The sequence below is a fragment of the Dromiciops gliroides genome, chromosome 3 (genome assembly GCF_019393635.1).
Source record: "Dromiciops gliroides isolate mDroGli1 chromosome 3, mDroGli1.pri, whole genome shotgun sequence".
In the NCBI taxonomy this organism is placed as follows: Eukaryota; Metazoa; Chordata; class Mammalia; order Microbiotheria; family Microbiotheriidae; genus Dromiciops; species Dromiciops gliroides.
This window is the reverse complement of record NC_057863.1, coordinates 323669138-323693329: the sequence shown is the minus strand read 5'-3', so window position 1 is coordinate 323693329 and position 24192 is coordinate 323669138. Positions and strand designations below refer to the sequence as shown.

The following is a 24192-nucleotide window of genomic DNA, read 5'->3' as shown; positions in this document are numbered from 1 at the left end:
CTGATCTACTTTTACTTAGCAGAAAGGATCTTTTTCTTTATCTTATACTTTTTCCTTTCTTTCCTTTCTCTTCTCTCCTTCTTCTGGGGATTGAGTAAGAGAGGGAAAATAGGGAAACACAGATGAACTGGAAAGGGTTTAATGGAGAAAAGAAGCCTGACTAAGTTGAACCCAGGTAACCTGAAGTTTTCTTTCAAACAAGTCCTGACATCCCAGTTCAGTTATGACAAGAAGTAATACAAAAAAATGCCAAAAGCAGCAGCACAAAAGTGGGTTTTCTGTGGCACATTAGCCCCCGTCAGGGGCCCTAAATCTGCACAGCAGCCTCACCATTCTTTTCCAGCACCTTAGATCTTAGGGCCTTCTTCATGTTTACCTACATCAAAAGTCCTACCAGTGAACAACTCAGTTTCCACATTTCAAAATTACCAATATGTCCCCACACTATCTAAACTTCTAACTGAGGTGATTCAGCTATTTATTGATCTGATCAAAATAATAAAGTATGAGAAGCATATTGGCCTAAACTCTGATAAATTGGTTTGCATCCCCATGTAGAAGCTTATTCAAGTGCAAATGCATTTATTAAATTCCTACTATGTGTCATGAACTATGTTGGAGATACAAAAAAAAGGGCAGCAACAATCCCTGCTCTCAAGGAACCCACAGCCTAATGAAGAAGACAACTCACACACACACACACACACACACACACACACACACACACACACACTATAAACTGGAAATAATTTTAGAGGGAAGGCACTGTCATCAAAGTTGCTAACAGAAATGGTTCTCCATTTGGTGGAATCCTAGGAGAAGGCTATAGATTGTGTGTGTGTGTGTGTGTGTGTTTGTGTGTGTGTGTGTGCGTGTGCACACCCACATCTATAGGTACTCCTTCAGAAGGATCTCCTCATGCTTCTTGCCAACTTCAGGGCCCAAATCAGTTTACTAGGGAGCAAAATTAAAGAGAGTTTGTCACCACTATTTAGTGTATAACTGCCCACTATCCACTGATGTGTCTTACATCCTCTGTAAGTAGTTCAGCACCCTCGAAGGAATCAGTAAAAACAAAGTCATCATCCTTCGGGCACAAGGTGTCAGAGATGTAGCAAATATCCATTCCCCAGGGATGATGCATCCCCCAAAGTACAGCTCTGCCACAAAGTGAAGAAGGACAGAAATCACTTCCCCATCAGTTTAATTTTCTCTCTCCCTCCTTTGTTAAAATGAGAAGACAAACTATCTGCAATTTGAACAGCCTGGGGGAAATCTTGGCCAACCAAGAGCCACATTGGCGGGGCTATGAAAGTAGGAAATACAAGCTAAAAACACTGCTTTGCTGTAACATGAAGAACATCTCTGCAGAACTCTAAGTATTTTGTAATCTGGGATGATCCGTAATAATTATTACCCTCATTTTACAGATGAGGCTTGGGAGACTTGGAGGTGAAATTAGTTTTTCCAGGTCACCCAACTGAGTGGCAGAGCTAAGCTGAAAACTTTGGGGCCTCTGGGTTTCTTTTAAGAAAGACTGTCTTTCAGCATAATAAGTTCATGTGAACTCCTCAGAGGGGATGTGGATACCCAAGCCAGCCTCTCCACTGTTCCCTTTTGGTCATTTCCTGATTACTAGTTCCTCCATCAGTCTTTGAGAGAGAAAGTTATCACCAGAATCAAAGGGAGACTATAGAGCATTAGGGGAACATTAGCAGCTATTGAAAAGACATTTTGACCTATTTCTGTAGTTATCAATTTAATAGTATTTGCTGCCAGGAAATGTACCAATCATGGGAGGGAGGTTGGATTGCACCAGCATCTCTTTCTCAAGAGACCTCCAGTTACAGGAGGGTGGTAATTCTAGTTAATAAAAGGGTGAACTTTAAACACGTTTTAACTAAATCAAATTGTAGCGGGAAATATCTTATTACTGACGTTCAAGCCGACTCACAGCTGGTAACATTAGTCACTATATAGGCCCCAAAATCAGACTTTTCAGTATTTTCAGAAGAGTTTCTGACAATGACAGAGTTCCCAGGACAACTTATTATGTGGGAAGGAGAGATTTTGAGCTAATGTTGGAGCCAGCATTAAATTAAAAAAAATTTTTTTTCCCTTTCAGGACTTTTTATAAGCATTTCAGGTAATCAAGCAATCAAGCAACGTGTAACCTGAGCTGAGTTGTAGATGGTTGTTACTGAGCCACCCATGGCCATGAGTTTTCTCATTCCTACTCTCTTAATGGCACAGTAGTGGATGAGACACATTTTCATTTGGTTATCTGGAAGTTGTATGAAATGATTCCCAATAGCTGTGCCATGAAGAAGCATCCAGAAACAAGCAGGAACCTCTATCCTGCTCACTCTTGTGACATCAGCCTGGGACACCAGAATAATGCTAGAAGCAATTAGATATCACAGTGTGTTGTCCATGGTTTCTTTCACTTAGTCATTTTTAACACATTGTCATTGTAGCAAACAAATTCACTTCCCTACCTCCTCAGATAGAGTAGGGCTACTGTATGACCCCATTCTTATGGTTCATACAGGGGCACCATAGGATAGTTTAGACCATGACATAACCAGGTTGTTCTGGTTCTTTCAGAAACCAAATGCTCTTGGGATAAATCCAGTCCAGACCCATGTTAAAATGAAAGCTGTGCACAATGAGTTGTTTTGCCCCAGAGGCTCAATTGTGTTTAGAAGTTTACTCTTGTTTACTTCGGCCCCTTTCTAGTCAGCTAATTTGGAATAGAAGAGGTGGTCTGATACCTTTTTCTGTACTGGATTCTTCTCAACGTTTTTTCCATGTGCCTAAATCTCTTTTTTTCAGAGAGATTAATTCTGATTTGGTTCGCCTACACTTTTTGAAGTTCTAAAAGCTTTCCATTGTGGCCAGATCGTCTCAAATACAGTATTTGGGAATGGAAAAAGAAAACTCTGCCCAAATGTAAGCATCACTGAATCAAAGAAAGGTTTTTTTTTTAAGATTGCATTCTTTTAGGATCCAGACAACCTTGAATCCTTTACAAAAGCACATCAGTAATTCCATCCTGTCTCTTAAAAAGACACATACATACACACACACACACACACACATGCATACACCAAGTACACTGGAGTCCTATTCCTGACAGAGCACTGCTAGAGTATCCAAATGGAATAACAAATGAACGAGAGGGTGATTGTGTAGATAGAACAGAGGCCTAGATATCTGGACGTCCACATTCTTTTCCCCACTGTTTAATGGGGACTTACCTTTTTGTGTGAGTCATATTATTTCTACCCTTCCCTTTACTACTTCTATAAAGTACAGATTTCTGACTTTCTCCTTATGGGACTACTGTGAAAATTTACTTGTCCTTCTTTTGAAAAGTGCTATAATATTTCTTTTTAAGGGATTAAATATTCTTGGGCCAAGTATTTCCTTTAGTAGGAAGGATGAAGCACTCAACTCCAACTTAGAGTAGCAATTCTCATCAGCAAAGAAAAAGGAGAATGAATGAAAGGTTCAACTTTCCACATAGGTAAAGGAAGAATGTAATATATATATAAAATTACAATACAAACTTCTAACATGGTAATAGCGATCTAAATTTCTAGCACTGATGAAGAATGACTGACTCTCACTATGGCATCTAGCTGTCCACTCCTGAATATCAATTTTCACTTGACAGAAAACTTTCCTTTTTTAGACACCCATATGGTACCATACTGCCTTCTTACATTGGGGTTATTTATGTATGTGCCTCATATGTGTAAACTAGATAAATACCTGTCTCTTCTTCTTCATCATAGGGCTGTTCTAAGTTTGAATAAGACAATGTCTGCATAAAGTGCTATTAGCTCTGGGGGTAAAACACATCATCAATCATGGCATCTGATTGAAGGGCCTTTACCAGTCTAGAATACAGAATTTTTCCCCTTGATATTTTCTGAGCTTATTCATTTCCCTGAGAAGCAATACATTCATTACCTTTGAGCCTTTTGCTTAGGCCAAATGAGCTATGTGATGGCTACATTTTCTGTGCCCTTGGTCTAAATGGAATGTTCCCCATACTATACATAAAATGGGTCTACCTAACCAGAAATTATTCTAAATATGATCCATAAGGAAATAGCTGAAGCAGATCGTCTTAGTCCTAGGGCTGTATGAGCTGAAAAAAACTAGAGAAAAGATTACATTAATGTCTCCAATACGTTTTCCCAGAAGTTCTGTTTCTCTGTGTCTGTCTCTGTCTGTACCTCTCTGTCTTTGTTTCTTTCTCTCTCTCTCCTTCCTTCTTTCTCTTACACACACACACACACACACACACACACACACACACACCCCACAATCCACATTCTTCTCCCAGATGTGTGATAGGGTCATATTTACTATCACCCTAATAAAATGACCAAAAGCAAATGTCATAGGTTGTAGGATGCAGGGGCATGTGGTGTGCACGTTAGGGATGTGAAAGGCATATCACACACCTGCCTCTTGGCTGGGGTAGGCCATCTTGACTGTGCCTTGCCACAAGTTAGCATTTTGAATGAGCAATTGCCATTCTGTTGTTTTCTTCTCAACACATGGTGTTCAAAAACAGTTAAAAGAAAACTGTACCCATTTGCTCATCCCAGAAATCTGAAATTTCACAGGAGCGTGCCAAATTAATTTTCACATAATATCGTCTGAGCTTGTTCGTTGCACTGAGAAAACGATGCTTCACTTTTTGAACTCTTGGTGTCTTGGTCTGAGGTAAATGGGTGCAGTTTCTCTTTAAATGGCATTAAACATATCAAAGCAGGATTATATCTGTCACTGTCTTTTTTTTTTCTAATGGAATCAAAATCCTTCAGGGAGTGTCCCAAATCCACATTAATGTCTTTGAGTGCTAATGTTTCCACTGGGACTTTTACATTAGCAAAATACAAGTGTGTTTGTTCTCTCTGCTGTCTGTATAAGTAGACAGCTGCACGTCAGTTATTCTACCTGAACTGGACTTCCACTTAGTCAATGTCAGGATTGGAGATGAGGCCAGGTCATTCTTGGTACTCATGGGCCCATTTCTGTCCATCCTTCAGCCAAGCTGCAGTGGTACAATAAAAGAAAAAACTGACATGAAATATTGTTTCTAATATCTAAGAATCTGTGGAACTGATTCCACATCAGTGGAATCATGTATTTCATCCAGAAAAACTAAACTTCGTTGGGTCTAATTTCAGAAGTAGGCTCTAAGTTCCCAGTCTGCAAAGGGTCTAATTAAATACTCCCTCTAAATTTCACCCTCTGTTCAGATCCTGAAAGGAAAACCAAGGGATTGAGAACCATAGTATTCCTTCATAGCATATTAGGAATCACTACCCATAGCAGACCCTTTGGGGAGTTGTTTTTATTTTTATTTTCTCTACAATTGGGTCTCCAAAGATTGACCTCCTTGTTGCTAGAGGTTGAAATTCTAATTCCTGATAATCCCCTTCATGCTTTGTTTCAACAAAGCCATTCAAAGTGGTGTTTTGTCAACTCTTGATTATCCACACAAATAGAACAGTGCCATTGAAAATCCAAAATAGCACAGAATCCCTATATCATTATATTCAACTTTATGGTGCATTTTTACTTTCATTCAAATATGTTCTGGGAATGAAAATTGTAGTGTGCTTTTTAATTTATTATTTTTTTAAATTTAGGATCCAGAAGAACTCTAATTCCCCTATTCAACCTCCCTGCCCCCTATTTCCTACCAAAGATAAGGGGTATCTCAGAGCCAGAGCTTCAGACTGACTTAGCTATCTGCTGTATACTCTCTCTCTCTGTCTGACTCAGTGCCTTAAGTAGAAGGGAGTCATCCTCCAGGACTCTTTTTGGCCATCTTAATTCTATTCCCTACCTGAATGTGGGAGCAAGTTGCTCAGGAGCATCTCTGCTCCATTTTTACAAACTTGTCCTTAATTTTCCCTTCTTCTTTTTGTAGACCCCTGTTTCTCCTCCATTTCCTTCTTCCATCCTTCCACTGGGACTGTTTCCTCATCTGCAAAATCAAGGGCTTGTATTTAATGGACACCAAGGTCCCTTCCAGGTTGAAATGTATTGTCTTATGATTTTATTTTCCCTTCCTTAGACTCTTCCTTAAATCTGCAGATGGATGGAAGACATGGTTATGATGGAGAAGTTCCACCTAAAATTCTAGTATAAATATAGGGGAGAAATTAAGCGTTTTAATTTAAAATATCTTTCTGGGTATTTGAAATTTCATATGGGAAGTAAATCTCCATCTTTTAATCATCTAGCTTTCACTGGTGTTCAGATCTCGTAAATACAAAAGCATACATACAGTCAGCCTTTGAGGGAGGATTTGAATTCAAGTCTTCCCAATTCCAGGTGTAGCACTTGATCCGCGGTAAAAACCTACCTGCCTCTAGTTTTTGAGTATTCTCTTTCTCCTCAAATCATCTTATATTTATTTTATGGATTTACATGTTTTCTTTACCAGTAGAATGTAAACTCCTTGAAGACAGAAACTTTGTCAATATGTCTTATGGCATAGGCCAAATGCACCAAAAAGACATTCCTAAGACACTGGAGGAAGTGATGTCAAAGCATGTCCTGAAGTGAAAAGTGGGTTGAAACAAGTAGACTCCCAGAAAGCCAGTGCTCAAAGGCTAAAATGAGAATGAAACATGCCCTGCACACTTTCCAAGAAGATTAGAATGTCAGCCCATTTTTCAGCATCAGGTTTGTGCCCCCATGTCAATCAAAGTTTTATTATGGATTCTTCATTCTGTCACACTTTCAGGCCTTTGTCTAAACTGAGTTTTTCTGTCAGGTTAGAAATAATCCTAATGCAGCAGTGCACCACCTGATTGTAAATTCCTTGAGTCCAGGGACAATGTTTGATACATCTTTGTGTCCATAATGTAGTGATATCTACTTAGTCAGTATTTGAGTGATTGATTGAAAGAATGGATGAAGTGAGTCCTTGACAACCAATGAAATACCATGACAGCAGGTGATATGTTGTTTTAGTAAGAGAGGGTTTTAGAGAACTTGATATCATTGGATTCATTCTTGCCAGGCTATCCCTTCTAGGAGATAAAACTCAATCTGTCCACCAAAGACCTCACAAAACATTTACAACCTCAAACAAATAAATAAATAAATAAATATAAATATATATATATATATATATATATATATATATATAAATATATATATATATATATATACACACACACACACACACACATATACATTTACACAAAGAATAATAATTAGCTGCGTGACCTTTGACAAGTCATTTTACCTCAAGAGGACTTAGGTATTTATACTTAATGATTCTTCTAGATCCAATACACTATGATTCTACTGGGATGTGAGGGGAGTTCACCCTACGATGAGAAATTAGAGGTATTTTGGAGAAGCTTGCCATTCCTTATAATTTACTGTTCTATTCCCTACTCCCAAACCCGTGCAGATTCACAAATGGAAGCTATAAGGGAAAGGGGGTAAAAGGTTTGTTCTTGCCTTTGAAAGTCTTTTAGACCAGCCATTCTAACAGGAAACTTTTTCTTTCAAATACTTATCATTTAGACACAAGGACTCAACATGGTAGGGATTGGCCTTGACAGCTGGACCCCCCAGAAGTACTTCTCCTAGCTCAGGCTTTCCAATAGGAGAATAATTCTCACCCAATTCATTCTTTCTGGTCTCATTAAGAGTGTCTCTCTTATTTAGTGGAAATCTGGTCTGCCAAGCCCCTTGCTCTAGCTTTATAGTTCTTTTTCTTGATTCATTAGTTAGACTTGATCTTAATGAGACGGACTACTTTAATCTCACCATTTCAAGGGAAGAGAGATGTTATTGGTGTGTGTGTGTGTGTGTGTGTGTGTGTGTGTGTGTAAATGAATACCTGCATGTTTATGGAGTGTGCTAAGGCCATAGAGTCTGATGGTTCCCCCATCATGAAAATGAGTTTTAGAGAGATTTCATTAATATGCTGATTTTGTACATGAGTAAGAGTGAGCTGCCAAGATAGTACAGTACTTCTGAGTTCTGCATTACCCCCTCCTCTTTTTCCTTTTCTTTTTATAAAAGGAAAAAGACCCTAAGTTGTGCCCTTTGGATTATCCTGTTATATTCTTACATTTGAATTTCAAAATCCTCTTTAAGTGAACAGTTCTGAAAGTCTCCATTACGACAGCTGCCTTTGGGTGTGCCACTGGTGGCTTTATGGCTCTGGGTACTTCTTTTTTTCAGCTCTTTGTGAACATTACAAGGCCCTGCCCTCTCTCTGAATTGCACTGGCATTCAAACAATAGTCTCCCCCCTCCTCATCTCATTTGGTTGATTCTTGATTACAGAAATGAGTACTTTGCCTCTTGCCTTACCTCTACTCACATTCTTAGATAAAAAGGAGGGGGGAGAGAGAAGGAGTTTTTACATTAATATATTAAGACAAAAAAAATGAGTTGGATGAAACAAGTACTGGTGTAGTCAATTTGATAAGTACTAGGGGAATGCCCCAGTCAGATGGAACAGAATCTTTATATTGGAGATAATATGTTTGTACTTGACCATGTATTGGTTGAAAGAGGCAAGTCCTGCCTGTTGAGGTAAAGGGAAAATATGATTGTTGCCCTGTCCCTATCAGGGATCTCCTCTTCTTCAGTCAGAATTCCAAGTGTGCTTTGGTTTAATTAATCCATTAAGGTCTATCTTGACCCTAGTCAGTAATGATCGAGGGGCTCACCGGAGCCATCTAGAATGGGAGAAATTAGATGGATAATGATTTTTGTGCTGATGATGTGTTCTCTCTTTTTATATAGTTGATCCCACGAGAGACATATTTCTTTGGTGTATTCGTGCTGATGCTCTCAAGACACATATATTACCAAGAAATAAATCAAGACTGTGATACTTTCCATTCCCTAGTTCTTGGTGCATAAATTTGGCATTTTATAACCAAAGCTACTTTGGCACTTTAAAACCAAGACAAAAATCAAAAAGCCTTTGAACAGTCAGAGGAGTGGATAGAGCTCAGAAGTCACATGTTTTCTGGACTGCTTCAGCTCTACATTTGAGAATTAATATTGGTTTTTCTTCTTTTAATAGTACCAATCATAGAATGCAAACAGATTTAGCATTAGGAAAAGGTGTACCAACAAGGATATTGCAATGGAACTGATACTGTGGCCAAGGACTGAGTATGCATCTAACTGTAGAAACAAATAGGGTTTCTTTGAATGATATTCCTCACATAAGAACAACTGGATTTGACAGTTGACTATGTATGGGGAGCAAAAGCCAGATGAGTACTGAAGGTTTATCAGAAGGTTTGGGACTTGGAAGTGAGTACAGGATCCATAGTATGCTAGAAGTTAAGTAGTGCCAAAGTTTATGGGATGAAAAATCTTTCTTCACTGTGTGGGAATTTGAGATAATAACAAGACATCTAATTGGAAGTATTGTGAGGATAGCATAAGACTTGGCAGTAGATAGTGCTAGAGGTCAGAAGCAGAGAGACAAGATTTGGGAGTCATCTTCCTATAACTTATAGGAGAAACTATGAGGAAATGAAACACTCAGGTGTGTGGGTGTAAAGGGAAAAGAGTAGGAGGCCTAAGATAAAGCCTTGGAGAATTTCAGTATTTTAAAAATAATAATAAACATTTTTATTTAAAGTTTTGAGTTTCAAATTCTATCCATCCTTGCCCCCTTCCCCTCTCCCTCCCTGAGGCAGTAAGCAAACAGATATAGGTTATACATGTGCAATTATGCAAAACATTACCATATTAGTGATTTTATATAAGAAAACTTGAATAAAAGGAAAAAATGAAAGAAAGTGGAAAATAGCAAGTTTCAGTCCAGTCAATATCAGTTCTTTCTCTGGAGGTGGATAGTATGCTTTATCATCAGTCCTTTGGGATTGTCTTAGATCATTGTATTGCTGAGAATAGTTAAGTCATTCACAGTTCTACATCAAACAATATTGTTGTCACTGTGCACAACGTTCTCCTGGTTCACTTCACTATACATCAGTTCATATACATCTTTCCAGGCCTTTCAGAAATCATCCTGTTTGTCATTTCTTATAGCACCATAATATTCCATCGCAATCATATACCACAGCTTGTTTAGCCATTCCCCAATTGATGGGCATTCCTTTGATTTCCAATTCTTAGCCACCACAAAGAGAACTGCTATAAATATTTTTGTACAAATAGGTCTTTTTCTCTTTTGGGGGATGTCTTTGGGATATAAATCTAGCAATGGTATCGCTGGATGAAAGGGTATACACAGTTTTATAGTCCTTTGGGCATATTTCTAAATAGCTCTCCAGAATGGTTGGATCTATTCACAACTCCACCAACGGTGGATTAGCATCCCAGTTTCCCATATCCCTCCAACATCCAATATTTTCCTTTTGTGTTATATTTACCATTCTGATAGGTGTGAGGTGATAGCTCAGAGATGTTTTATTTTGCATTTTTCTGATCAGTAGTGATTTAGAACATTTTATGATATGGCTATAAATAGCTTTGATTTCTTTGTCTGAAAACTAGCCTGTTCATGTCCTTTGACCATTTATCAGTTGGAGAAGAATATCAGTATTGAGAAGGCAAGGAGAAGAAAAGCCAGGGAGGGAAATACTGAAGGCAAAATTTAAGAAAAGTCAGCTGGTTTTTGACAGTGTCAAGAATTACAAGTGATCACTTAAAGACAGTTTTGCAAGTATGGATGCATATGTGTGTGTGTACATATGTCTCTGTATGCATATATATATATATATATATATACACATGTGTATATATGCACACATATTGACACCTATCTTATATTAATAAATTACTATCATGAACCTCCATAGTTCCACAAATATTTACCAGTATTTGGTCCTTAAAGAAGATTCCAGGATCCAATGAATCATCTGTAGAATTAAAAAGATTCATATTAAGCATGGGCCTGGTTGATGAAAAATGCTGGAATACAAGGGCCGTCTCTGCATTACAGTGAGGTACTAGATTAGGACTTGAGTGAGGAGGTCTACATATTAGGTTGTTTTAAATTAGAACATGTCTGTTTTACGATGGCAAGGCGGGGTGGAGTGGAACAGTATGCCATGGAGGAAAGGGTGTGAGCTGGGAGTCATAGTCCCTGAATCCTAATCCCTCCTTTGCCATTTACTACCTGTATGCCCTTTTCATTTTAATCTCTGGACTTTGTCTTCATCCTATGTAAAATAAGGAGTTTGGGATTAGATGCCCTCTAAGATACTTTCAAGCTCCAGATCTATAATCCACTGAAATGAAAAACCTTGAAGACAGACACTTGAGTCCTTCGTTCTCACCTTCTGAACCAGTTGTTGGTTCTGTGACTTTCCTAGTCAAATGATGTTGTTCAAAAAATATAGAAATAAAATTCCTCAAGGCCATAACTGAAATCTAGAGAGCATGTTGTACTTTGTTTTCCTAGACATTTTTAAGTGGTTTCTGATTCTCTAGCCCTTATCTAAACATAGCTGCTAGGTTTTGCTTGAGTAAGAACCATAAACTTGAGCCCATCCATAATAACTAAAATTGTAGGATCTCGGGGAGGAAAAAATACTATGTGACTGTGACACATTGAAGGGGGGCTCCCTAGAATAATGTGATTCATGTCTTTTAGGAATAGAGCTTTGCTCCCATATTAATACATTCTGGAAATTGCTCAAGAGGCAGCTCTGGCATTAGAATAGCAACTTTCAAAGCCGTGAACGTCAGCACTTCTATTTCTCCTTCTTCTTGGCGTACATTACATGAAACTGGGAGGACTAATTGGCTAAATGAAGGGACTCAGTGTCGCAGAGTTGAAATTCTGGCATATAAATGGAGAAAGGGGGGGACGGAGGTTTTGCATGCATATCTTTATGGCCTCCCTTTGTGAATTATCATAAAAGAACTGGATCTGCCCTATGTTCCATTCCCCGGTGAGATGAGTTGGGGTGGGAAGTACATGGCACTGAAATTCAGTATGCTTTGTATGTGTGATTACTTGTCTGTGTGTGCATCTCTTCCACTCCCAAATTGTATGTTTGCCTAAGGATGTTGAATAACACATTGTTTTAAGAGATGTGCCCCCTGAATTTAGGTTGTTAAATGGCAATTATAATATGATGGTGTACAGGACTGAATATTATTGCAAAGCAAAAAAAATCAATAAATGGGATGTTCAAAAACAAATAAAAGGAATATATTGCCTGTTTTGCAGGTGTTCAATTCATATCCTTGACCCCTGCTATGCAGTTGTAAAGACTGATCAATAAGGGTCCAAGCATTTCATAAGGCACTGGATCCCTTTGATAATAGTTGAATTTTTGTATAAGAAGCTACACATTTTATGTAAAAGTATTTCAAGATGAACCCTACCATTCTTTGTCAAGTTTTCATGTTTTATTAAAAACTTAACATGGAACATAAATAAAATCAACTAAATTTTCTTAGTAACTATTTACATTTAATTTAATTAATAATTTCAGTGCATAACATATACTACTTTTTGGTCATTCCATTTACGTCGTCAGTATTCTTTCTCTGTATATTCTTATATACACTTAGTATGTTTTCCATTCCACTGGTTCTGCTTTTATTATTGTGCATTATTTCATAAAAGTCTTTCTAAGTTTCTTTGTACGCTTCTTTCTTGTTGATGTTCATTACATTATAATATTGTTTTATTAATGTAACACAATGTGTTTCACCATTCCTCTACTATTGGACATTCAGTCCTATAATTCTTATGTAAAATGTCTACTTTATAGAGACACGAAAGATTGAAAGTGACCATAAGAGGTAATCTAGACCATTCTCCTACATTCTAATAGTATTATCCCTAATTCAGGGAAGCTAGGTTGCACAGTGGATGGAGTCAGGAAGACTTATCTTCCTGAGTTCATATCTGGTCTTAATAACTATGTGATCCTAGACAAGTCACTTACTCCTGTTTTCCTTAGTTTCCTCATCTGTAAAATGAGCTAGAGAAGGAAATGGCAAACCACACTAATATCTTTGCCAAGAAAACCCCATAATTGAGTCACTAAGAGTTGGACACGACTGAAATGACTAAGCAACAAAACTCTCTAAAAAATACAGGCAGATAGTAACTTGTTTTATTTTTTGAAAACCTAGGAAAAGAGATTTGTACAACCTCTTTCAATAAAACATTTCCTTAAACATCATCAGAAGGGTCATCTCTTTAAGTAATTCAAATATTTCATACTTTTTATTTAAGCCTGTTGCTTTCTGTTCTGTCTGGAATGTAGTCATAACACATCTGAGCCCCAGTCCCTGTATGCTTGAAACAATCAACCAATCACCAAGCAATTATTAAGCCTTTACACAGAGCCAAGCATTGGGGATACAAAGTGAAACAGCTTGCCCTCAGGGAGCCTATATCTTAACAGAGTAGACAGCATATCATATGTGCGTGTGCATGTGTGTGTGTGTGTGTGTGAATGCATATCCAAAACAAATTCTAAGAGAGAAAGTAATCTTGTATGTGAAGTTATAAACTGGGGAACCAGAAAAAGCCTCCTGCCTAATATGCCATCTGATATGATTCTTGAAGGGAAACAGAAATTCCAAAGGTAGAAAGAGCATTCCAGTAATGATATTTAGCCAGTGCAAAAGCATCGGAGATAGAATATGCTGCATTGTGTGAAGAATGGCAAGTAGGCTGGTATGACTAAACTGTAAAGTGTGATCAGTGGTACATTGATAAATGTTTAACAACTGTGAATGGTTATAATATTGATAAATATTTAACAACTGGCTCTCCAAAAAAAGTATGCAGAACACTTCTAATTTAATCTGAATTATTAATATTTTTCTGTCACTTTTTAAAGTCTAGATAGTCAACCAAACAATAAATCAAGTTCTGATTTGTAGTGTTTTCTGATTTCTGAGGTATAGAGGCTCACACTGAAAAGTGTGGCTGTTAGTAATGGGTACTTAATAACATAGAAAAGGATAAGGTGGTGGAGAAAATTCCAGAGGAGCTTATATTTGACTCTAGAGCAGGGGTTCCTAACCTTTCTTTCTATCCTGGGCACCTTTGGTATTCTGGTGAAACCCATGAATTCCTTAGGATAATGTTTTCAAATGCATAAAATAATGTACAGAGGATTTCAGAGGAAACCAATTATATTGAAATACTGTTACCAAATATTTAGAAGGAAAAAAAAGTTCATGAACCCCAGGCTAAGGACTTCTATTCTAGAAGTAATAGGGGATTAATTGAATAAAAAGATGAGATGGTCAGACTCTATCAGAATTCTTGGTCTAAATGTAGAGATTTAGGGGAAAATACTTTGCACTTTATTATTTAAGTCCTCTTTCAGTCAGTCTTCTCTTGCTTAAAAGCAATTTTTCAGTTCCTTTGACTTTTCTTCTGAGCAATTGTTTACCAGTACTTATACCTCTCATCTGAAACCTATCCAAGCTCTTCACATTCTTCTTAACTGTTGAATTTTGAACCCCAATGTTGACATAAAACATTGGGTGATTTTAGTTTCCCCATTTCTTTTTAGATTTTTGTTCCTTTGTTTTTGAAATAGATTTCAGTACTTGCTGAGACTCAATATTAGTGCTGAGACAAAATCATAGGACTTGCTATGGTCTGTAAAGCAAATACCACACTTACTAAGTAAATTGTTAAATTGTTGATTATTAAGAAAATCATTTGGAACCACTGGGTACCATTGTGTGAATACTTAGTGATTGGAGGCAGTGGCAGAAAAATTGTCTTGGTGACTCAAATACAAAGCTAGGTAAAAAAAAATACATATTAATAAAACCAAATCTGAAGGAACAAAATTGTATTTAAAGAGGAGATTCAAGAATTTTTGCCTTTAGTCACAGAATGAGCTACTTGAAGGCAGGCAGGTACCCTATCTTACTGATTTTTTGTATCTTTTACAGTGGCTCTCAAAGTGCCTAGCTCATTCATCATAGGTTTTCAATAAATATGTATTGAATTGAAGAAACGTCTTTCAAAGTAGGAGAATGGATGATTAAATAGAGCTAGATTCATATACATAAATGAAAGGAGTTTGTTTTTTTAAATATGCAGCCTTCCATATGTGTTCTCATACTCATCTCATTGCATTTTGGGAGGTAAGAAGAGATGAAAGCATTTTACTCATTTTACAACAGAGAAACTGAAACTCAATTTTAAGCACCTTTCTTGGTGCTGCTCAGTGGTGGCATCAAAACTAGGACTATTATCCAGTGTCTACTATACCCCTTGGCTTTAAAGCTGAGAAAACCTCAAGCCAAGAGTATATAGTGGGTGGCCTCTATTCATTTTAAAATCTGGACTATTTTTTTTTTGCAGGGCAATGGGAGTTAAGTGACTTGCCCAGGGTCACACAGCTAGTAAGTGTCAAGTGTCTGAGGCTGGATTTGGATTCAGGTACTCCTGAATCCAGGGCCAGTGCTTTATCCACTGTGCCACCTAGCCGCCCCCTGGACTCATTTTTAAATAAAATTTCTAATCTTAAGTTTTTCTAGAGATTTCAAAAAAAGAGGCAAGATTAAAAAAAAAACTTCAGGCAGTGAAATATCTTTTTTTACTCCATTTTCATTAGCTAGATTACCAGAAAATTCACATTCCATGTCAAACCACCAAGAGGTAGGTAAACAAGTTTTTGGCCATGCTTTGGGAAGAGACATATTCACAAAACTTGACTTATTACCTTGTCTTCTTAACATGACAGATAAAAATGGCTTATTCAAGTTGTAGCAGGTTATTGTATCAGATCTCACTCAGAGGCCACTAAGTTTGCTGATCTTTGACATTAGAGATTTTGTAGCAACAGTTGCGAAAAGAACCTTTACAGTTTGTCATCTTGAATCAGCTGCCAAGTGTATTCTGAATCCCACTGTGACAAATCTTCAAGAATGTGGGATCAGGAAGCATCACTGTGCATGTGCAGTAATATAATGGTATAAATAAAATGTCAGTTTCCCATTTCCATCCCCTTCTTACCCTGCTGTAATGCCTGAGGGAGAGAGAACTGATTTAGATAAAATAAAGATTTCCTTAGACTTCATTAATTTCTGATGCCCAACACATTTGGAAAGGTGTGTAGCACCACTGCGAGGTGAGACACAATGTAGTCAAATCACTTGTGGGTAATCAAAGCTTACTACCAGCTTTGTTTTCTTTGGTATTAATTCTGCAGAGGACTGACCAGAGATTTAAGCAGAAATAAAGGGCAAGGAGGAACAGATAAAGTGACACATCCAGATGAGGTGCATTGGGGGGGGGGGGAATGTGATATTTTCAACAGGAATTTACCAACTGTAGAAAGCTTTATTTTGTTTTGTTTCAGCAAGTCAAACCCTGATTATAACTAAAATGACAACTCTGTTCACCAGAAAATTAGCATTCAGTAAGTTTCTGCTTTTGAGTATGTTCTGCTGTAAGTCTGAATCAGGAGTGCATTTTTATGTCTGGGCTATAAACCCCCCCATAAGAGTTGGTGGAGAAAATAGAATGCCTTATAACTATAACCTACACCTACAAGCAAGCTTGAAACTCTGTTAGCCCAGCTATTAACATCAGGAGGACAAACTGTTTCTTCCCTTGATACAAAAACTGTTAGACTGCATCATGACCCAGTACCAAAATTTTTTGAATCTCTCCACTTTACAAAACGTCGGCTCATTGCTGCAGTCTGGAGTGAAGCTGTTTACAGCTCTGTGCTAAGTGGAAAGTTCAAATCAATTATTGTCCATTAGAGTTTAGGTATAACTGATGAAATATCCCCAGAGGAGTGTTGTAAATGTATCAAGACGTCCTTCCCCATTACAGAAATGGGGACGCATAGTGAATTACTTACCTTCTCTCTTACCCTTAATGCCTCTGAAATGCTGCTGGGCAGACAGAGCTTATCTCGTCTTGCTAGGACATAAGTAAGGACTTCACCACACTATGTGTATGTATGGTAAACCAGAAAAATGCCAGGTACCAAAACACCTTGTCTCCAACTTCCCATGTGTTTCACTAGACTTTTTTTACCTTGATATGAGAGCCAAGAAGCAAAATATTGAAGGAAAACACTGTAAACCAATTAAAATTACAACTGAGATATTCCAAATGTAGGCCCCAACAGTAGAGTTCCTTTAAAAAATGAATGACAATTTTTTGCTCAGCAAACCAAATATTAAATTCATGCATCCATTTTTCTTTTTTTTTTTTAACTGAAAGAGCTGTACAATTAAAGGCCAAATAATGGATGCCAGGAACCTCATTCTCAGCACTGTCACTTAACATCGAGGTTCAGCAGGGCAGGAAGGAGAAAAGGCAGTTACAACAAGCCCGTTAGTAATGAGATGTGAGAGGAACAACAATAATTTCTCAGGAAATGTTGTACAGCTACACATAAAGGTGTCTCTGGCCTATCTAGGAGAAAATTGAGGGAAAGGAGAGAGTCTGATGTGTGAGGGACCATGACAGAAGATGGAAGGTAGGCCCTTGACTTCTTTTTATTTTATTTTATTTTATTTTATTTTATTTTATTTTATTTATTTTTTGCAGGGCAATGGGGGTTGTGACTTGCCCAGGGTTCACACGCTAGTGTCAAGTGTCTGAGGCTGGATTTTGAGCTCAGGTACTCCTGAATCCAGGGCCAGTGCTTTATCCACTGCGCCACCTTACTGCCCGACTTCTTTTTAAAAGTTGCCTCTAAATTGCTCTCCTTCTCCAGTTCTGGCCCAGTGCAATCATCATGTCAGTGAGTTTCAAATACATGGTTGCTCATCTTGTTATGGAAGTCTTGGTATTATTCCTGAGAGTCCTGTTGTTGCTTTTTTCCCCCAAAGACCAGAGAACAGACAGAGAAAGGTAAAGAGACATCCTCCTCCCATATCAACTTCTCCATTCTTCATGTGCTCAGGTGGGCAAGATGCTTCTTTGTTGAAAGCTGACCCTGTTCAGCACCAGTGACTGCCCTGTGGTAGGCAACAGGGCACAAAACTAACCTGAATGTCAGTCATAAAGAGGATAAAAAGCATCTTTAAAATGCAACATTGATTGTGTGTGTGTGTGTGTTCATTATTCCTTTAACACCAAAGATAACAACATGGATGTTTCTTCTCACTAACAGCTCTGTCCGTGGTACTAAGTAGTAAATTGGCTTTATTTCTTCTCTGGGGCCCATATTGTTTTCCTCCAACTCTGTTGTGTATTCCAGACATCTATCTATAGAGATGCTAATCACTGTACTGTAAATCTACTTAGGATGAAAGCACAGCCTTCAAGATATTTGAGTCAGAATTTCTCAGGGATTACCCAGATAACAGAAGATAGCATGTTCCTTTTACCTCATCATGTATCAAGTTATTCTACTGCATTTTTTCAAGTTGGTAGGAAAGATGTCCTCTGGTGTCCATCTCTTCATTTCTAAACCATTATTGCCTTTCAAAAACAGTATTTTCTATAGAGGTTTCATCTAATTAGAAAATACTGTGTCCCATGCCATATTTTGGGTGCAGTAACCATTAACCACATAGCATCACTAGGATTCAATAGCCACAACATTTAAAGACCAACTCAGATTGTCTCCCACTTACCCTGTTAGTCACTACACAATCCGGTAGCATTGGGCTATTGAACCCATTATATATGGTAGGCATTTCCTTCTCTTTGCAATTGTTCTTCTACTACCTGAACTTTCCAGGTATTTTGGCATACTATTCAGATTGATCGCTGCCGCCATGACTTTTAGTAGGGTTACTTTCTTTATAGAGTTTGAAATTTAAATTGAATTTCAAAGAATCTAGTTATTTCAAGTGGATTGATAAATCTTACATAGTAGGCACTTGTTAAATCTTTATGGCATGGATTTTAATTGAATTCTGCAAGAAGATTGGTAGTAGCCAAATGGAGTTATTGTCAAATTTACCATATGACTTAAGTGGTGCATAGTTCTAGCAAAAGTCTAGGCCCAAATATTTTTGTGGAAGGGGCACAGCACAACAAGATTCGTGTATGGAAGAGTAACCTAAATTTGGCTGTAGTTGAAGACACACCCACACAGGCAATTTGTATCTAGGTTCATTTTCCTGCTGCTTTTGTTTAATAGGATAGATTTCATGTGAATCTCCTTTCCCAAATCATTTCCTCTCTTCTACTGGTCATATTTCCCCTCTCTTTTCTGAGGCATTGTACCTCCATCATACTAATATTTAGATGTCTCACCTCAGTAATAATTTCACCATGTAACAGAGAAGATTTTGTCTTTCCTTCCTCAGGTCCATGAATACAGCACTAAATTCTATCCATTCTTTCCTAACATACTGCACTTGGAACTCCTATATTTGCCCTGATTTAAAGGGTGTTACTGACTTTCATGTTTCTTCTTGCCATTATTTATGTATTGGTTAATTTCCTGAGACTTTATTAATTTTCATTTTCAAAAGAAAAGTTAGTATATTTCAAGCCAGAGAGGTTTCTTTCTTAAAATTTCCAGGGGACTGGTATTTTTAATGTCATATGAGGACAACATTACACAATGGATCTTTGGCAGGGATACACAGAAATGAATACCGTGTGCGAAGAAACATTAAATGGCAGCCTTAATTACAGAGTTTCACTCTGTTTTTTTAAAATGCCCTTCAGTTTTACGATTCGATGGGGAAATGCGTCAACACGGTTATTTTCTTCCTACCCTAGGTTATTAAGGATTGATCTAGCCCAAGCCACGAGAGCCTGTTAGATCATTCTGATCAGATAGGTCTAACATTTCACCCACTAGAGGGCAGTGGTGACACACATCCTCACCAAGCAATATGTGCAGCATATGGTTGATGTGGAAACAGAGTAGCCATAGCTTTTGTGTGTGTACGAAAAATTACCATTACTCTGCTGCTTCACTTATAATTATATTGGAAGTAAACATTAATTCACAGACGGGGCTGTGCATATTTTATTTCAACATACCCCACTAGTGTTTTGTCTATTCTAGCTTTAAAATGCCCTGAGTACTAAAACTTCCACGACTTCCCCCGGGAGGCAATGTAAAAGCCCAACTGTTTTTTACCGCCTGAAATTTATATTTGTATTCAGTCTAAAATCCCCTTTCTTCAGCTTCACTTCAGTTTCTGTTCTTAGTTCCATTATTCCCAGTAATAAACCTTTGTCTCAGGCTAATTAGTCAGTCTCCCTCTGAATTAAATCCATGAGTGCCATTTACAGAGGGCTGGGAAAACCTAGCACTTCAATAGTACCCGTCATCACAGTGTTTGGATGATTTGGAAAACTCAAGGGGATGTCCCTGGAGTTCAAGTGCCAAAAGAGTTTTCCCTGAGTTCCAAATGTACTGATGCCTATAAAGTCACCAGTCTTGGGACTACATCTATGCATGCTGATATAAGTGTTCAGAAGTTAGCATAATGCACATCAATGCCAAACATCACTTTGAGCATTGGCTTGTATGAACATTAAAGTATGCTGTACTGTGCAAAGTTAGAAACAAATCACTTGCTGACTCCCCCTCAGCCCTAAGGCAAACAGTCCTTCAGGTTTGTAATCATGGGCATCTTTATACCTATTTATGTAGAACAGGAAATGGCACTGCATTACCCCCCAAGGAGGAAGGTAACCCTGTATTAATCTCATTATTGAACCATTTCAAGTTGGTTTTAGTTTATGTTATTGCACCTCTAATTCACTCAGAATGATAGGACCTCTGCATACTGCACATGCCACAGGATAGGGGCAATTTCAGAAATTAAATGGGAAGAGAAGCTAGAGTTTGCATGTGAGATAATGGTTAGCATGATCAGTTCCTTGGCATATGTTTAACTTGTTTAGCATCCATGGGGAAGGGTGGTAGGAATCCAAGCCAAGAAAGTTCCTTTAAGGCTAGTACTCACAATTAAGCAGTTGTTAAAAGTCCTTTTTTCCTTTACCTTAGAGACAAGGCAAGATTTTCTGCTCTATTGGGTATGTTCAGCTGGAAGAATTTCTTTAGGGCTGACCTGTTCACTGAGACAAATTTCCAGACAGACACATATGCAAACAACGGCTGTTTCTCTGCAGGCAAGGCAAAGCATTGGACTTTGCAAAAATTCTAGAAACTGCACTGGCATTTTTGCAACCCAACTACTGGGCTTGTGTAGTATCCTAATCTCCAGAATGTTTACAAATAATGTTCTTTGTCAGCTTTTTAAAAATCCAGAATGTGGTTTTAAAGATCTTCTTTCCAAAGGAAACCAAGAAAGAAAAGTACAAAACTTTCATCAAAGAAATCCACATAACACTGTAGTCCAGGCTTTCTTTTTAGAAAATGAGCTTCAGATTTACAATTTATGTCACCTGTAGTAAAAGCCATGAGGCTATTTTGTATGGAAGTAATTAAGTGCAAATGTTCAGCAGCCATTTTGTGTGTGTGTGTGTGTGTGTGTGTGTGCGTGTGCGCGCGTGCGCGTGTTTTTGTTTGTTTCCTTCAAAATACCAGAGGTGATTAGACCATATTATGGACTAATTACTTATTTAATTTATTTAAGTTGAAACGGGTTTTTGAATTATACAAGGGCAAAAACAAGAACTCATTAATCCATTTGAACATCATTGAAAAGAACAAAACAAAGAAGTTAACACATTTGTTTTATTACAATACACCAGTATTTTTTAACACTGATGATAATCCAAGTGGTCAAAACATCTGTATTTATTAAAAAATAAAATAAAATAAAACAGAGACTTCCTTTTCTTTCTTCTACTTCTCCTCCTCCTCTTCTTCTTTCACTCTCCTCCATGCCACTCCCTTCTCCTTTTCTATCCCCTCTTCCGCTGATCCATTCATTGATATGAGGCAGTCCTAAGGAAATTACCAAAAGTGAAGATACAAATCTTGGAATGTCTTCTTTAAGCCTGGTTTCCTATGGAAAGCGTAAAAAAGCTCTTCAAACACAGTCAAATACAGTAAATAAATAACCTAAAACACTCAATATTTTCTTAAATTTGGAATTAAACCACAGTCTTTCTGGGACTTGGGATTCTGAACACCAAGTTTCAGACTGGAGCATATTTTGGTATTTTGATGGTTGAGTTATAACCTCCTGAAAAAGAGGGAGTGATTGTGTACAGTAAGGACAGCTGCCCACTGAACTACAACTGAGCTGCTAAAATAAAACCTGTGTTGACCTATGACTATTGACCAGGAGATGTGAAACCTGGATACCATAAAGAGAAGCACTGTCTCAACTTTGTGGTTTCATTTTCTACATCTCAACATGCACTCTCCCAGATTCTAGGGACAGTGGGACAGTGGGACAGTGGGGCAAAGAGCCATTCTGGACCACAAAAATGACTGCAGATATGAGGAGTTAACAGAGGGTGGCACAGGACCACCAGAGCTAAAGATCAGATAGAAATGAGAAGACTGTGGCCCAAACTCTGCCAGATATAACTGGGCATTAACTGATAGAGGCTGTATAGAATCTGCTTTCTTTTTGGTTAATATCACAGTAATCTTGCTGAAGAATGCACGTGCCTTGACATCACCAAATACTTAAGAAACAGTTTGGATTGTTTTTAAGTCTTTTTTATTGGACATTTTTATGTTCATTTTAGTATAAGCCTCATTTTGGAGAGCCAGTTAGCATTTTCAGAGTACCTGACTGTTAAGGGCTGCGGCCACTGACTTACCCTTAGACTGGGACATTATCTTACTCTCAGAGATGCAGCATCACAGCCTTATATCCCTGAGAGCTCTCTGGTTATGCGCACAATGGTCAGAAATGCATACAGAGCACTTCAGGAAGAAAAAATGCCACAGTTCCTTATTGAGGCTAGTTTTGGTTTTGTGTCATTGTATACCTAGCACTGGGCAGCTAGGTGACCCAGTGGATGGAGTTCTGGACTTGGAGTTAGGAAGATTCATCTTCCAGAGTTCAAATCTGGCCTCAGTCACCTACTAGCTGTGTGACCCTGGACAAGTCACTTAACCCTGTTTCCTTCAGTACCTCATCTTTAAAATGAGTTGGAGAAGCAAATGGCAAACCACTCTGGTATCTTTGCCAAGAAAACCCCAAATGAGGTCACAAAGAGTCAAACATGACTGAAAAACTATTGAACAATGATCCCCAGCACCTAGCTCAGAGCTGTGCACCTAGAACATGCTTAATAAATGTTTGTTTATTGAATTAAAGGCAAGCGAATACATACAATATCACATAGGCAGGGACAAATCCAAGGCTCCAGCTTCAGGGTCCATGCTGGATCAGCCATTCCCTCAGTGTCACTGGCCTCTTCTTCACTTCTTCACTCTGCCAAACCTATAGGACTTCACAGGCCAGTCTTCCCCCAAAAATATAGCATCAGCTTTCCTTTCTGTCTTATTTGCTTAGGCTATGCCAGCTAACTGTAACCTTAGAGTAGATATTCAGGTAAGATCGGACTATATAACTCATCCCAGTTGTTCTCGACAGATCCAGCAAGGCAGAAACATCTGGAGGGAGTTTCCAATGCAAAGGCATATAATTTCCCTTTAAATCACTGGGTATCTCACACATGGGGAAAGTTTCCTACCCGTTTTCTAAAACAAAGATGTTTTAATGCTTGATAGGTAACTAATTGCTTTGCACAGTGACTGGGATATATAGATAGGGGGATGGATGGATGGATGGATGGATGGATGGATGGATGGATGGATGGATGGATGGATGGATGGATGGATGAAGAGAGATACAGACAGAACTTAATAAAAAATTGTTGTTGTTACTAGTAAGACTTAGAGCTGGAAAGAACTAGCCCAAAGCTCTTATATTATAGGGAACTGAGGCTCAGAGTGAGGTTATATGAGACTTGTCCAAGGTCGCTTGAGTAATGAGTTGCAGAGCTCTGAAGTGGGAGCATTGTTTTGTTTTTATCTCTGATTTGGTTTTCCCATGCACAAAACAGAAACAGAAGTATCTACAATTTACTGTATTGTAAATGCCTTAAAGGACAGGAATGATGTCCTATATTCTCTGATTCTCTTATCTTCCATATTCCTCAATGGCATTCACACAGGACTTAGAACATAGTAAGTTTTGAATATCAACACACACACACACACACACACACACATACACACACACACACCTATACACAAGCAGAGTTCTGAAGGTTTTAAGATAGTTTTTTGCAACAAACCTATGGAACAGGTAGGCATAAGTACAG

General features: G+C 38.1%; 1 protein-coding gene across 2 annotated transcripts in view; it reads left to right on the top strand.

Annotated features, from left to right (window-relative positions):
• ZBTB20 (zinc finger and BTB domain containing 20) overlaps positions 1–24192 on the top strand; it is a 928525-nt gene that overhangs the window by 785340 nt on the left and 118993 nt on the right. The gene's annotated exons all lie outside the window — the stretch shown is intronic.